The sequence below is a fragment of the Apium graveolens genome, chromosome 4 (assembly GCF_009905375.1).
Source record: "Apium graveolens cultivar Ventura chromosome 4, ASM990537v1, whole genome shotgun sequence".
In the NCBI taxonomy this organism is placed as follows: domain Eukaryota; kingdom Viridiplantae; phylum Streptophyta; class Magnoliopsida; order Apiales; family Apiaceae; genus Apium; species Apium graveolens.
This window is the reverse complement of record NC_133650.1, coordinates 158,722,063-158,736,153: the sequence shown is the minus strand read 5'-3', so window position 1 is coordinate 158,736,153 and position 14,091 is coordinate 158,722,063.

Sequence of the window (14,091 nt, the reverse complement as noted above, 5' to 3'; positions counted from 1 at the left end):
TCAATTAAGGCTGGAAAATAATCTCATATACTTACTTCTTATCACCTTCAGATACTCAACTTGAACTCCCATAGTTTCCAATTCCTTTACTAATTCCTTAGCAATCTTAACCACATTTAATCATTTTTTTCTGCACGAGACATAAACTACTACACGGGCTTTTCTTAGATGGTTGTTAGTGAAATACTCAAAAAAAAAAATTATTTTCAACCAAAATTCATACTTTAAAACTTAGCGTATAATTGCTTCCCTTGTAATCTTCGTAGGGAAATCCTGGGGCATTCTACACAGACTTTCTTAATCCTTAGACAGCTGAGGATGTTATCAATAAATACAATTTGCTTTTCCAAGTACTCCTTATACACCATGTTCCTTAATTCCTTATAGTCAAATGATGCACTTATTACTCCGCATAATATCATCAGAACTTGCAATGCTCATAACTCATCCTAATCACAATCTTTGACATGTCCTCAGGCTGTATCTTAAGTCAATCCCGTAGAATTTACACACTCCTTGAATTAGGTCACATAAGTAATCAATTCTTTATAGAGGTTACTTATTTTTATTCGTCATTTGGTTAAACTCATGATAATCAGTACACAATCTCATAATTTCATTCCTCTTTCCCGGTAACATCACTAGTGCACCCCAGAGAACTATATCTGGTATGCTCACTTTCCTTTCTAATAAATTTTACCGTTATCAAACTAATTATTTCATTCCACTGGCCTCTAGAGACAACAAGGCATTTATTTATTACCCAAAATTCCTCCAGCTTAAGTATTCTCTTCTTCGTATCTTTAAAGATGGTGGATCTACCTTATATCCTTAGCTTATTACTTTTTTTCTCGCGTGATTGGAAGAATTCCTTTATTGCTTCTGCATCCAGAAACTTACCTTACTATTGGCTTCTGTAAACTTTACACTTCGCTTCTTCTAAAACCACTCCTTGCCATAATACAGGACAATCAACTCAATCCTAAAATCACATCAAACCCCTCTAGCTCGGAGGGTGTCAGATCAACTGCAACTACGTCCAACTTCTACACACTTGATTTCTTGGTTCTTTTGAAAGTTCTATCTCTAGCTGAGCTGGATGTTGGCCCTTGGGATGTAGTATCTTGAATACCCGTTCTACAACTCCTTACAATATGCCCACTCTTTCCATAATTGTGATCCATAACTCCTGGATTTTCTGGATTACATTCCGATGCATAATGACCCTTATATCCACACTTGAAACATTGCACATTCTATTTGCACGCACCACTATGTCTCCTGTCACAGGACTTGCAATCTAATGTTTCCTTGACTGACTGGGCTGGAGTGGAAGCAACTGAAGTAGCACTAGATCTAGCCTGAAATAAACTCTATCTCCGGAATCTCTTACTCCTGTTCCGGCCAAACCAATTCTCCAATCCTTGAATGGACTCTCCTTGGTCTGCTTTATCCTTAACACATTCCGACATCTTTTTCTTATCACTTTCGTCCTTAACAGTCAACTTCTGGTCACTTTCGATTACCAGGGTGGCCTGAACCATAGAGGAGTATATCTTGGGTTGCAATGCCACAATTCCTCTGCAAATTTTGAGGCTTCAACCCTTGTTGGAACCTCCTTACTTTCTGAATCTCCATATTTACATACTTAGGAACTAATCAGGCCAATTCTGTAAACTTGGCCTCATACTTCAACACACTTCTTTCATCTTGTTTCAGTTCTAGAAACTCAACTTTCAACTGATTCCTTAAACCATCGGGAAATACTTCTCCAAGAATAATTCTATAAATCTTGTCCAAGAAACATGGCCTTCTCCTTCCAACGCTCGAGTGGATTCCCACCAATAATTTGCTTCATTCTTAGGAAAGTAACTAGCATAATTGGTTTTAAGATCATCACCTACTTGCGTGAGGGTAAATACCTTTTCCATTTCCTTCAGCCAATTTCTAGAAATAACAGGATCCACTTCGCGCTTGAACTCTGGGGGCTTAACAGACTGAAAGGATTTAAAACTGGTAGTTTGGTTTAGCTCTCCTTGTTGATGTTGTTACTGCTGAATCTGTTGGATAATTGCAACTATTGTTGTTGTTGCTGGCACAACAAGTCTAGAATTTCATTTATAAATGGACCCTCCGTCAAACTACTACTATTTTGTTTAGACTGGGTAGCTTTCTTAGGTGGCATTTTCCTGAGCTATAGAGATAAGTTTGTTTAAAACATAGAAAAATGTATAAAAAAAGATATCACAGTTTAAACGGTGCACCTGTATCAAGAAAATGCTACCCAATAAAATACCCATGTCCTTAATATCGGGGTCCATTTACAAAAAAATCTAGATTAATAGCACTAGTAACATAGCAACAATGACAGTAGCAGAATCAACAACAGTACAAGAAAACTGGAATATAGAGATACTAAACACCGTAGTATGGCTCCTCATTATAACAACAACTAACTAACTTCCCTTCACTACTCAATTACCATAGCAAAACTAATCTGGTATACAATGAAACTTGGCCGGCTATAACACCCACCAATTACACAGAGCCAACTAGTAATTCAAGTCAAGCTTAAGGAATGCTGGACTCTTCTAGGCACCGTGGTCCAAATTTCAACCAACCATTCCTCTAAGGATGATTTCTTATCACCCACAAGTGATTCAACAATCACTGAGTTACCTTTCCTTCCCAAGGCGACTTCTCATCTCCTACCATTAACCTATCTTCCACAGGGTTAACCTTTCTAAAACCACAACCTTCAATATCGAATTATGAATCCCCTCTACTATTATCATTTCTGAGATAGCTAGCAACCCGATGTAAAACTTCTATTCCCTCCAGACAGTCAACTTTCGTTGACTTTCAATAACCAGGTTTGTCTAATTATAAAAGCTACTGACAATTCACTACTTTGGGACTTCAAATAAAATTTCAAAGTTAAAGAATCAATCAAATAAGAAGGAACGGTGAGGAAGATATAGGTATAACCGAGAGCAACCATACAAGTACATAAGATGGTCAGTCTTAGTACCACATAGCTCACAACACATATTTCGGTGGCATCCCACCAGACCATTTTTCCACACAGACAAATGGTCAACTCATTTGCATTATTTGCCCCAATCAACCGATAGAATTTCCGAGAAAAGAAACAATGTTAAAAAGAAAATTCACAAATAGGAAGGGGTGAATCTGATTTGTAATGAGATCAACAGAACCCTAAGTAGCTTACTTCGAGTTCACAACTTTCTCACAGGAAAGATAAGCAACTTATGGAATAGGGAACAATTACTCTGGAAACAAAATACATTTCAAGGAAGAAATAGAAGGGTTCAAAGATACCACCTCCTGTTCTGATCCGCATTCATTATAAAACTGGGCGGTCATAGAAGCCAATGACTATTTTTATTCCATCGAAACTCACCGACGTCGCACACTCGATCCAGCAACACTCCTTGACATAGGAAATACATTATTGAGGAATAACGTTGGTGTCTCTTCAACTGACACAACAAGGGCCCGCTCAACGTTGAATCCTCGTAATCAGACTCGTTTTCTCGAGGGAAAAACTAGAAATCTCTATTGATAATTACTAATAATACATATGCGAAGGAAATGTACTCTAGGTTGGGGAAGTTCCAGTCAATCCTCAACAAACATCAGGGTTACGCTTCCGAAACCCTTGACTAAACAAACTCATAGGCTTGCTCCTCTGATTGAGTTGCTGACTCACATCTATATATAAACCTTCATATACTCTTTTGACTCTCTTCTGAACCTAAATCAGGGACTCAAACCTGTAGCTCTGATACCAACTGTCATGGCCTCAACCCCGGGGTCAGGAGTTGACGTCACCAACAACAATAATAGCAATCATAATTCAATCCAAAACATTAATAATACATAACTACGACCCCTTTACCAAGACCTTTTCCAAGTTTAAGTATGACTTAGGTTACAACTATTACAACCCAACTAATTACAAACAATCCCCACATAACTAACCTAATGCAGCAACTCAATATACCATCTTTGGTCCAGCACAACTACCTTAGAGGAGCCTCACACGGAAGGAACTGGAACTCTGCCCCGATTACCACGGAAGAATCTCCAAGGTATCTGCAATACATATATAAAACATTCTGCAAGGGTGAGCAATTAATTGCTCAGCAGTACCACTATATGAATAACATGATAAAATAGTTTATGATAAAACAGCGACAGGAACAGAGATTATAGCTCATTTGCACCACATGGTAAACAATCATAAACTGGATATTCAAAACTAGCATGCTCTGAAAAACAACAATATCATTCGTGTGCTGTGTATAATTACCAGAATTAAATCTTAGCATGCTATTTCATTTCCAAATCCACTGGATACTCACTTTTTCCGTTACGAGAATCACAAAGCCAAATCAGATACATACGGATATGTGAAGACAGCTGATCAGGCTATCAACACCAAACGGCTCTAACTGCCATCCCATTCACCTGTTCCGGAACTCAGAGACTAGCTAGGTCTCTGACCTGCTGGACTAATCGGTTATATATTACGCGCAACCGAATTAGCCTCTTACGCCACCTCAATAGGCCCCCTGGCCCCAATGTATCCCATATCTGATCGTTTTATCCAGTTTTCAAAACACTTGTACCTATTTCATTTCAAAACCATTCATTTTTACCAGCACACATATAAAATCCAGTTCACAAATCATTTTATTCGAGATAGGTACCTTTCGAAGTTACTTTTCCCCCAAAACCATTTGAAAACAGTAATTTATAACTACAGGGGATACGTAACTAAAAACGTTTATGTTCCATTACGAGAATAAAACATTTAGCTATTCATATGTACTGAACCATAAAGAATGGTCAGGGGTACTTACCTTGCAGAGCTTTACAACTATCACTGATCGACTCTGATCTGAATCGGACGTTCAGGCTTTATCATCTAACCACTAGATCACCTTGGATTCGACTTCAATACTCAGGTTCTTCGGTTAAAACCCTACTGAGCTCGTCGACTGTCCACTAGGTTATCTTTATCCAACGTCCACTTTCGGTTTCCCGACTATAACCTACAGGGTCGAAATACCCTATATTAGACGTCCAGGTATACTTGACATATCCTCAATACCATACCTACCCAAACGATAACAAATCCCGACTCATAATTATACATATTATAATAACACAAGCAACAATTAGGGGTCACATTTTCGAAAAATCGGTTCGGTGTTCGTTTTCGGAAAAATACATATATTCGTCATCTTACAAAATTAGGGTTATTACTTTTGGAAAAATAGTTCACCACCACATACAATCAGATTTCATATACAACATATATATATGTGTTTATATATACTCGTTCGACAGCCCGATAATTACTGAATAGACCCCCGTATTTCAGTAGTTCGATTTCTCGGAAATTGGGCAACACTTCCTTTATTTATCGGACTAACTCGTCGAACAACTCGACGTCAAACCAATCAATCACCATCGCAATCCAACTTCACCAGTCCCAACTCACAATTACAATTCCAATCACAACTCAGCAAGCAGACAATCAATCCAAATAATTCCCGAACTGAATTATTTAACTATTGTTACTTTTTATTTCGACTACAACAACATACGAACTAAATTATTTATTTTAAAATATTAAGACTAAGACATACATCATCATCGTCCACCGTCCGCTCGTCAAAATTCATCGCGGACAGCGGTAAAATCCGCGGGTGCCCGATTAATTCGGATTTCCAACGCATATTCCACCGATTAATTATGCATTTCCATACAGAAAAGTATTTGTATTATCACGAATCCAGTCAATTTATTTCCTGCAAAAATTATTAAAATAAAACATAAAACAAACATCAATAAGCAGTCGAACAAAGGCAACAAACATCAGCAATACCCACGCGCAGTCACCACTACACGCGCCACCGTCCTCTTGCAGCAACAAAAGGGGCGGCGCCAAATCAGAGAAACAAAAACAGCACATACGTATATACATCGACAACATATATATATACATAACTCAGTGAAACCAACCGGAAACACCAGCATACCCGAACTGGGCGGCGACATCACAGAACCGGGCAACAAAAATAAAGACAAATCAGTCGTGCAACAATCGCACTGAACACATACACGCCTACAAACCTCGCCGGAGATGAAGACGGCGGCGAGGGAATAGAACGAAACAGAGAAACAACCACACAACAATTGACTGAATACATATATATACATACGAATATATATAAATATGTACCAATCAAGCAGGGACAACCGAGGCCATCACCAGAATTAACCGAGAGCACGGGTAATAGTACCCAGGGAAACAAGGAACGGGAAAAACTCCGACCCGAGAGACTAAAGAACAGGGCTGCATTTGTGTGTATTTGTGATGTGTTTTGTGTTTATTATATTTTTTTCAAATCACATCCTGCAACCTATCTACTGATTAGCCAACTCTTGACACTTGTTTAATTTCCCTTTCTGACAGCCTCGATTCAACCCGCTTTTGCATTTTATCGAACCAAGTTGCACATAAAATAATTTCAGAAAATTATCAAAATAGTCTTAAAATTTTCTAAAAATCCCGAAACTAATAAAATAAAATATTCATAATTTTTAAAGCATTTATAAAACACAACTCGTATCCGCATTTCACAATTAACGAACCGAGCTACACTTAAAACAAATTCAGAAAATCACGGAAATAGTCTTCAAATGTTAAAAATATCCCGAAGTTTATAAAAACATAAATTTCATAATTTTAAAACAATTTTTGAAATGTAATTTATACCCAATTTTAACAATTAAACGAATCAACGCGCGGGTGAAATTTATCCCAAAAATTCCCAAAATAATTTTTAAATTCTCGGAATATTCCAAACTTAAATAAATATGAGTTTCATAATTTTTGAAGAATTCGGGAATTAAATACAGATTTTACAAATAAATGCAATCAGAAAATCATACAGTGTCAAATAATTGATGAAATAGTGATTTCTAAATTTTATAAAATCCAAAAAATAAATATTGTTATTATAAAAGCATAAAAACAATTTTAAAAACATCGCTCATATTTATGCAGATAAATCTTCCATAAAACCACTTTTAAAAGTAATAACAAGACAATACAACTCAACAGACAATTATACAAATAATCCTCGTAAACCACTAACCACCCATAACTAATAATAAAATAATACATGGCCGACAGAACCCATACACATATTTTATTTATTTAATCACTCAATAATTACACATTTAGATATTAAAAATATACGAGTCATTATAACTATTCATCAGGGTTTCATATATTTATAAAAATTGGGGTTATTACAGTCTCCCCTCCTTAAAAGGATTCCGTCCCGGAATCAGATAGAGAACAGTTGGGGATGCTTTTCTAGCATTGCGCTTTCTAATCTCAAGTCAACTTTTTTTCCACATTGTGGTATTACCATATAACTCTGACTAGTCTGATAACCCTGTTCCTAAGCACTTGCTCCTTTCAATCTATAACCCCTTACTGGTTGCTCCATATAAGTCAAGTCTGGTTGCATGTCTATGCGCTCGTATTCTCCTTGTTAGGCACAAAAAACGCGCTAATAATTCACACAAGTATACGTGTTCGCAGGTAATATAGAATAATTTATAGTTCGTTCCCACAGAGACAGACTAATTATATTTAATTAACACTCACTCACCAATGTATGATTACTTCTCAATGTCAAGACAATAATTCTTTAGGTTGATTACTAATTATTAACTACAATTAACTACGAGAATAAAACACTTAATTAACACTTGAATTAACAATATCAAACACACATGAGATCATAACTTCATTATTACTTCCTTTAATAGTTATCGTTATTACCCTTAGCATATAACGGTGATGATATTAATCGAACAACACGAAACTGATAAAAGCCAACTTTCATTGTACAAATACCATTCTACCAAAAATCCACAATTAAGATAGAAGTTGAATAGGCATCAATTATGTTGAGACCCTATATGTCTATAGAATTTTACAACATAACGATTTAAGCGCAAGTTATTCATTATGATTACAAAGGGCAAGTAAAACGGTTAGAGTTACCCACTAATCATGCATACACATACATGAACATATGCTAGCATGGCAAGTTCTAAACCCCAAGATCCACCGTCGCTTCACAAGGGATTAACAGACTATCTTATATGTCCGTGACGCACATAAGACGAATAAGCACAACCTATGCTAGATATCATACAATCATCACACACCAAGGTATTAAACAACTAACTAAAGAACTCTATAGTAAATTTATTGCGACCCCATGATCACGATTAACCCATGATAGAACTTATCGTCACCATGGGTTCATATGAAAACATGATAATAACACACAATATAAACTAATAAAAATACTTATTAAAAACCGGAGTACGTCACAAGAAAACGTATAATTCCTCTTCTTCGTTGCGATGTTCTAAAACGGTCTTCTTCCTTCTTTCCTTGCTCCTTGCTTAATACCACACACTGGGAAACGTCTCTGAAAGGCATATGTCATAGCCTATTTGTTTATTCGAGGATTTAACTCAACTCAAATAAGGATGTAACAAGTAAATAGTGGTCCTATCGTCCGAGAGATCTCTCATAGTAACATATGTCAAAGGATTAAGTAACATTGTTCTTCTACAGACTTGATGACTTAATTCACTGGAAGAAGCTCAAGAAATTGATCAAGCCTCAGTGATATAAATCAAGATTGTGGATTTAATCAAGTGACAGAGATCTCATCAGGGTATCAATTAATTACAAGGATTTAGTCTGAAGAAAATCAAGAGTATCAAGGTCAAGGCATGAAGAAACGTCACGGAAGTTAGTCACTCATGAACCAGACAGTACATCGAGTGTCAGCATTGAAGTGGTGGAATTGATTCATAATTGACAGTGACTTTCAGAGGATTTTCAGAAGAAGGGTTGTTGTTCAAGAGTAGTATTAATTCTCTATTAATTAATTAAGTCGTATAATTTAATTAAGAAAATAAATTAAATCTGCAAAGATTAATTTATTTATTAATTGAATTAATTGATTAATTAATTCTGAATTAATATTATGTATTTTCAGAATTGATTTTGAATTAATATTCTATATTAATTCAGCAAGACTATCTTTTGTATTAGCGAGACAATCGGTATGACAATCAATAGTCATACCGAAAGTCGTGCCAGTTCATTTGATTGTCTTGCCAGTTCAAATGGATTGTCTTGTCGAAAGTCTTTCTAGTTCAAATGGATTGTCTTGCTGAAAGTCTTTCTAGTTTAAATGAATTGTCTTGCCGAAAGTCTTTCTGGATCAATTGGAGTGTTTTGTTTACTTAACAACAGCAGTTGATTTCACAAGACAAATAATTGAATACAGCCAACTACTCAAGAACATAGAAAGAAAAACAGAAAGCAGTGAACTTATTATTCTTAACTGCAATATCTCAGGACATTCATTTCTAGTATTTATTGTTAAATCTTAACCACTAGAAATCATTTTCTTGTTCTTGTGTAACTATCTAGCGGATCGCAATCCCTAGAACTTAATCTCAAATTGCTTTTAGCATTTGATCTTTTTATTGCAAAAATAGAAAAAGTTCATGTCGAATTTATTCTAGATTTGTGATAATTGATTTGAGATTAATCCCTTGTAAACGATACCGTTGTTGTAACACCTTTCAAGTTTAATAATAATTTTATTTAACTTGAATTTTGTTTCACTTTTTTATTCCGTATTTTATCCGATCAAACGGTATTGTTTGTATTCAACCCCCCTTCTACAAACATATTGAGACCTAACAATTGGTATCAGAGTCTTCTGATAAACGAACAAATCAAGATCCTAGACTTTTGTGATTCTTTCACTCCTTGAATTTTTGTTTACTCAAAAATTCATAATGACTACACAAAAAGTTGGAACCGTTAAAATTCCATTATTCGATAAAGAAAATTATGTTTTGTGGAAGAAGAAGATGCTATTGTTTTTATAAGTTGCAAATTCCAAATATCTGGAAGTGTTAAAGAAGGGTCCTAAAATTCCGATGGTTATTGAACCAGAGGTAATAGAAAATGATGTGGTGATTACCAAAGGAAGAACTTATGTGAAAGATCCTGAGGATTTTTCTCCTGCTAAAAAAGAAGAAGCCTCCCTGGATGCTAGCCTTCAATTAATTTTAGTAGATTCCCTTGATCCCTTGACGAATAGACATGTGATGAACTGTAAAGATTCCAAACACATCTGGGAAACTATTGAGGTTATTAATGAAGGCACAGAGGAAGTTAGGGAGAACAAGTTAGAAATCCTAACCTCTAAGTATGAATACTTTAAATCCAATCCAGGAGAAGGAATCACTGAAGTGTTTGAAAGGTACAATGCATTGATCAACAACCTGAACATTAATGGTAAATACTATTCCATCAGGGAGGTCAACAAAAAGTTCCTTTTAACACTGCCAACTCATCTCGAACATAGAATCACTACCATAAGAGAAGCAAGAGATCTGAGTGAGATTTCTTTGGAAAGGTTCTATGGTGTGTTAAAGACTTATGAGTTAGAGCAAATTCAGCAGAAGGAAGTTTACGGGAAAGGAAGAGTGGTCAACATGTCTACTGCTCTAGTAGCTGATGAACAACAACAACAACCACAATATCAACAACAATCTCAACAGTCAGAAAGAATGGTATAGTCTTCCAAGGTTGAAGAAAATGTTATAGTAGCAGAATTTGATCCTCCTACTACAAATCAATCAGGAGATGATTTTTATTCCTTGGAAGAACTGGAGCAATTGGAGGATGAGTCAATGGCCCTGATTGTCAAGAGATTCTCCAATGTCAGATTCAAGAGGAATCCCAAGTTCAAGTACAAGTCCAACTACAACAGGTTCCAGAAAGGTGGATCTTCATCCTCTAACACCAGCAGTGGTGGGTACAAAACAGGGATGGTTGATCGAAGCACCATTCGATGCTTCCACTGCAATGAGTTGGGACACTTTCCCACAGAATGCAGGAAGCCAAAACAAGTTAGGAAGAACTCTTACGATTCTAATCAGAAGAGTAAATCTGAAAGGTCTTACCTGGCAAAGGGAAGAAGCTAGGATGATACTGACAGTGAAGATGAAGAAGTTGGGAATCTTGCTCTCATGGCTAGTGATGCAAACACCTCATCGTCAAGAAAAGAGGTAAATTTTACTGATGTTGAATTAGTTTATCATCTAGGAGGTTCCTTAAATTGTGCTCGTCGTGATAATGAAATGTTAAATCAACAAATCAAAGACCTTGAGAAAGAGGTCAATGAATTAAGACTTGTGCACATTAATCAAGATAAATTAAAAGAACAAGTATCTTTTCTAGAGAATAGAGTTGACTATTATAGACAACTCGAAACTATTCTCAAAGACAAGATCACCGGTCTTGAGGCTAAGGTTAAAGCTTACTTTAATTCTTGTTCGAAGTCCAAAGAGTTTTACAATAAGCAAGCTGTTAATCAAACATCTGGAATAGGTTATGATTACAATGTTGCTATTGGAAAATTAGGCATAAACTCCCCTCCTCATGTCTGTGCTAAAGGCAGGGAAGTACCACATGTGCTTAAGGGTGTTGATGAACCCCTCTATAAAGAATCAATTGCTGAACCATTAGATGAGACCTCATTTATTATTCAAGAAGAAATCCGTGTTGAAGATCATGCTAATGAGAAAGCTGTTTCCAAGTCAAGTGTGTCAAAGGTTCCAGTCAAAGTTGTGAAAGCAACTGAGACTAACTCAGACACACATGAGTTAGATAACACAAATGCCATGTCTACCATACATAAGTTGCCTATTGTTAATCCCTCTCATAAAGCATGTGGTGTTCCTGATTGTATGTCTTGTGCTTTTAATTTGATGTATGTTTATTTTAATGTTAAGCATGTTTCTAATGATAAGACTACTCCTCGTCAGCATGTGAATAATAGGAAGCATGATAGGTCTAAGACTGCTAGTCCTCCTAAAGCTAGAAAGGAGACATTTGTGCCTAAGCCTAAACAGAAATTTTTCAAGGCTGTTCACAAGGTCAAATGTCCAGTCATTGAGAAAGTTGAGAACATTAAAATTAAGAATGTTGTTTTGCTTGATAAAGGCCAATTTTACAAGTATGCTGGACCTAACCAAGCTTGGGTTTCGAAGAAGTTCTAATCCATTTGTATTGCAGGGCATTAAACAGGTACAACCGGTAGTGTGGATTCTTGACAGCGGATCGTCAAGACATATGACCGGAGATAGAGCTCTGCTATCAAATGTGGTTGAGAAAGCTGGCCCAGTGGTTACCTTTGGAGATAACAGCAAAGGTTTAACTGAGGGATATGGCTATTTGCTAGCTGGAAATGTTATCATTGAAAATGTGTATGTTGTGCAAGGACTTGAACACAATCTGCTTAGCATTAGTCAGTTCTGTGACAACGGCTACAATGTTTTATTCGACAAGCTGAAGTGTCAGATTCTGCACAAGAAAATTGAAAAACCCTCCTTGATGGGAATCCGGAAAGGAAATCTGTTCGTAGCTGACGTGAACTCTGAAAGCAATCCTGAAGTCAATTGTTTCTATGCAAAGGCATCATCAGATGAGAGTTGGCTATGGCACAAGAGACTTTCTCATCTCAATTTCAAAAAAATTAATTCTCTTGTCAAAAGAGAATTGGTCAGAGGTCTGCCTCAGCTGGAATTCTCCCCAGAAGGACTGTGTGAGGCTTTCCAGAAAGGAAAGTCAAAGAAAGCAAGTCACAGAGGCACTGACACATCCTTCATAACTGGTGTTCTGCAATTATTGCACATGGATTTATTTGGACCAGTTAATGTCCTTTCGATGTCAAAGAAGTATTACTGTCTTGTGATAGTTGATGACTATTTCAAGTATACGTGGGTTTTATTCCTTCACTCTAAGGATGAAACACCACAAGTTGTGATTGATCATATCAAGTTGATCGAGTTAGATTATAATGTCCCTGTTAGAGCAATAAGGTCAGATAATGGAACAGAATTCAAGAATTCACTTCTCAATGGATTCTGTACAGACAAAGGGATTACCACACAATTTTCAGCTCCTAGAACCCCTCAGCAAAATGGAGTGGTAGAAAGGAAGAATCGTACATTGATTGAAGCTGCAAGAACGATGTTAAGTGAATCAGGTCTTCCAATGTACTTTTGGGCTGAAGCTGTCAATACTGCATGTTATACTCAGAATCGAACTCTAATCAACAAAGACTTCATGAAAACTCCTTATGAGATTTTGAATGAACAGAAACCTTCTATCAAATACTTTCATGTATTTGGTTCCAGATGCTTCGTGCTCAAGGATGGAGATGATCGTCGTGGTAAATTCGAGGCAATGGCATATGAGGGTATTTTTGTTGGATATGAAAGAAGATCATACAGGGTGTATATCATTGATCAACACAAAGTAACTGAAAGTGTCAATGTTACCTTTGATGACACTAAACTCCCTAGTATCTAAACTGAAGATCCTTCTGAGAAACTGAAGTTTGATGACATGTCAGATTCAGAATCAGAACATGATCAAGAGCCTGAGGTTGTTGCTGGTGAAGAATCTGTTAATCATGATGATACTCAAGGTAATGGTGATGGAAACTTTGGCAACAATGGAGATACCACTGCTACTGACGAAGAATCTTCAAGTCAACATCGCAACAACTCAGGGGGAGATGCTGAAGGATCAACTAGTAGGACACAACATCCCAATGAATTTCAAGGCGAATCATCAAGATCAAATCTTCCAAGACAGACTTTCTGGAATAAAGCTCATCCTTTTGAGTTGATTATTGGTGATCCAGATATTGGAGTCAGGACTAGACGTGCTACTCAAAATGAGTGTCTGTTCTCAGGATTTCTTTCTGAGATAGAACCTAAGAAGATTGAGGAAGCACTGACTAATCCAGATTGGGTGATTGCTATGCAAGATGAACTCAATCAGTTTGAACATTAACAAGTCTGGAAACTGGTACCAAGACCTACACACAAGAAAGTTGTTGGTACTCGGTGGGTATTCAG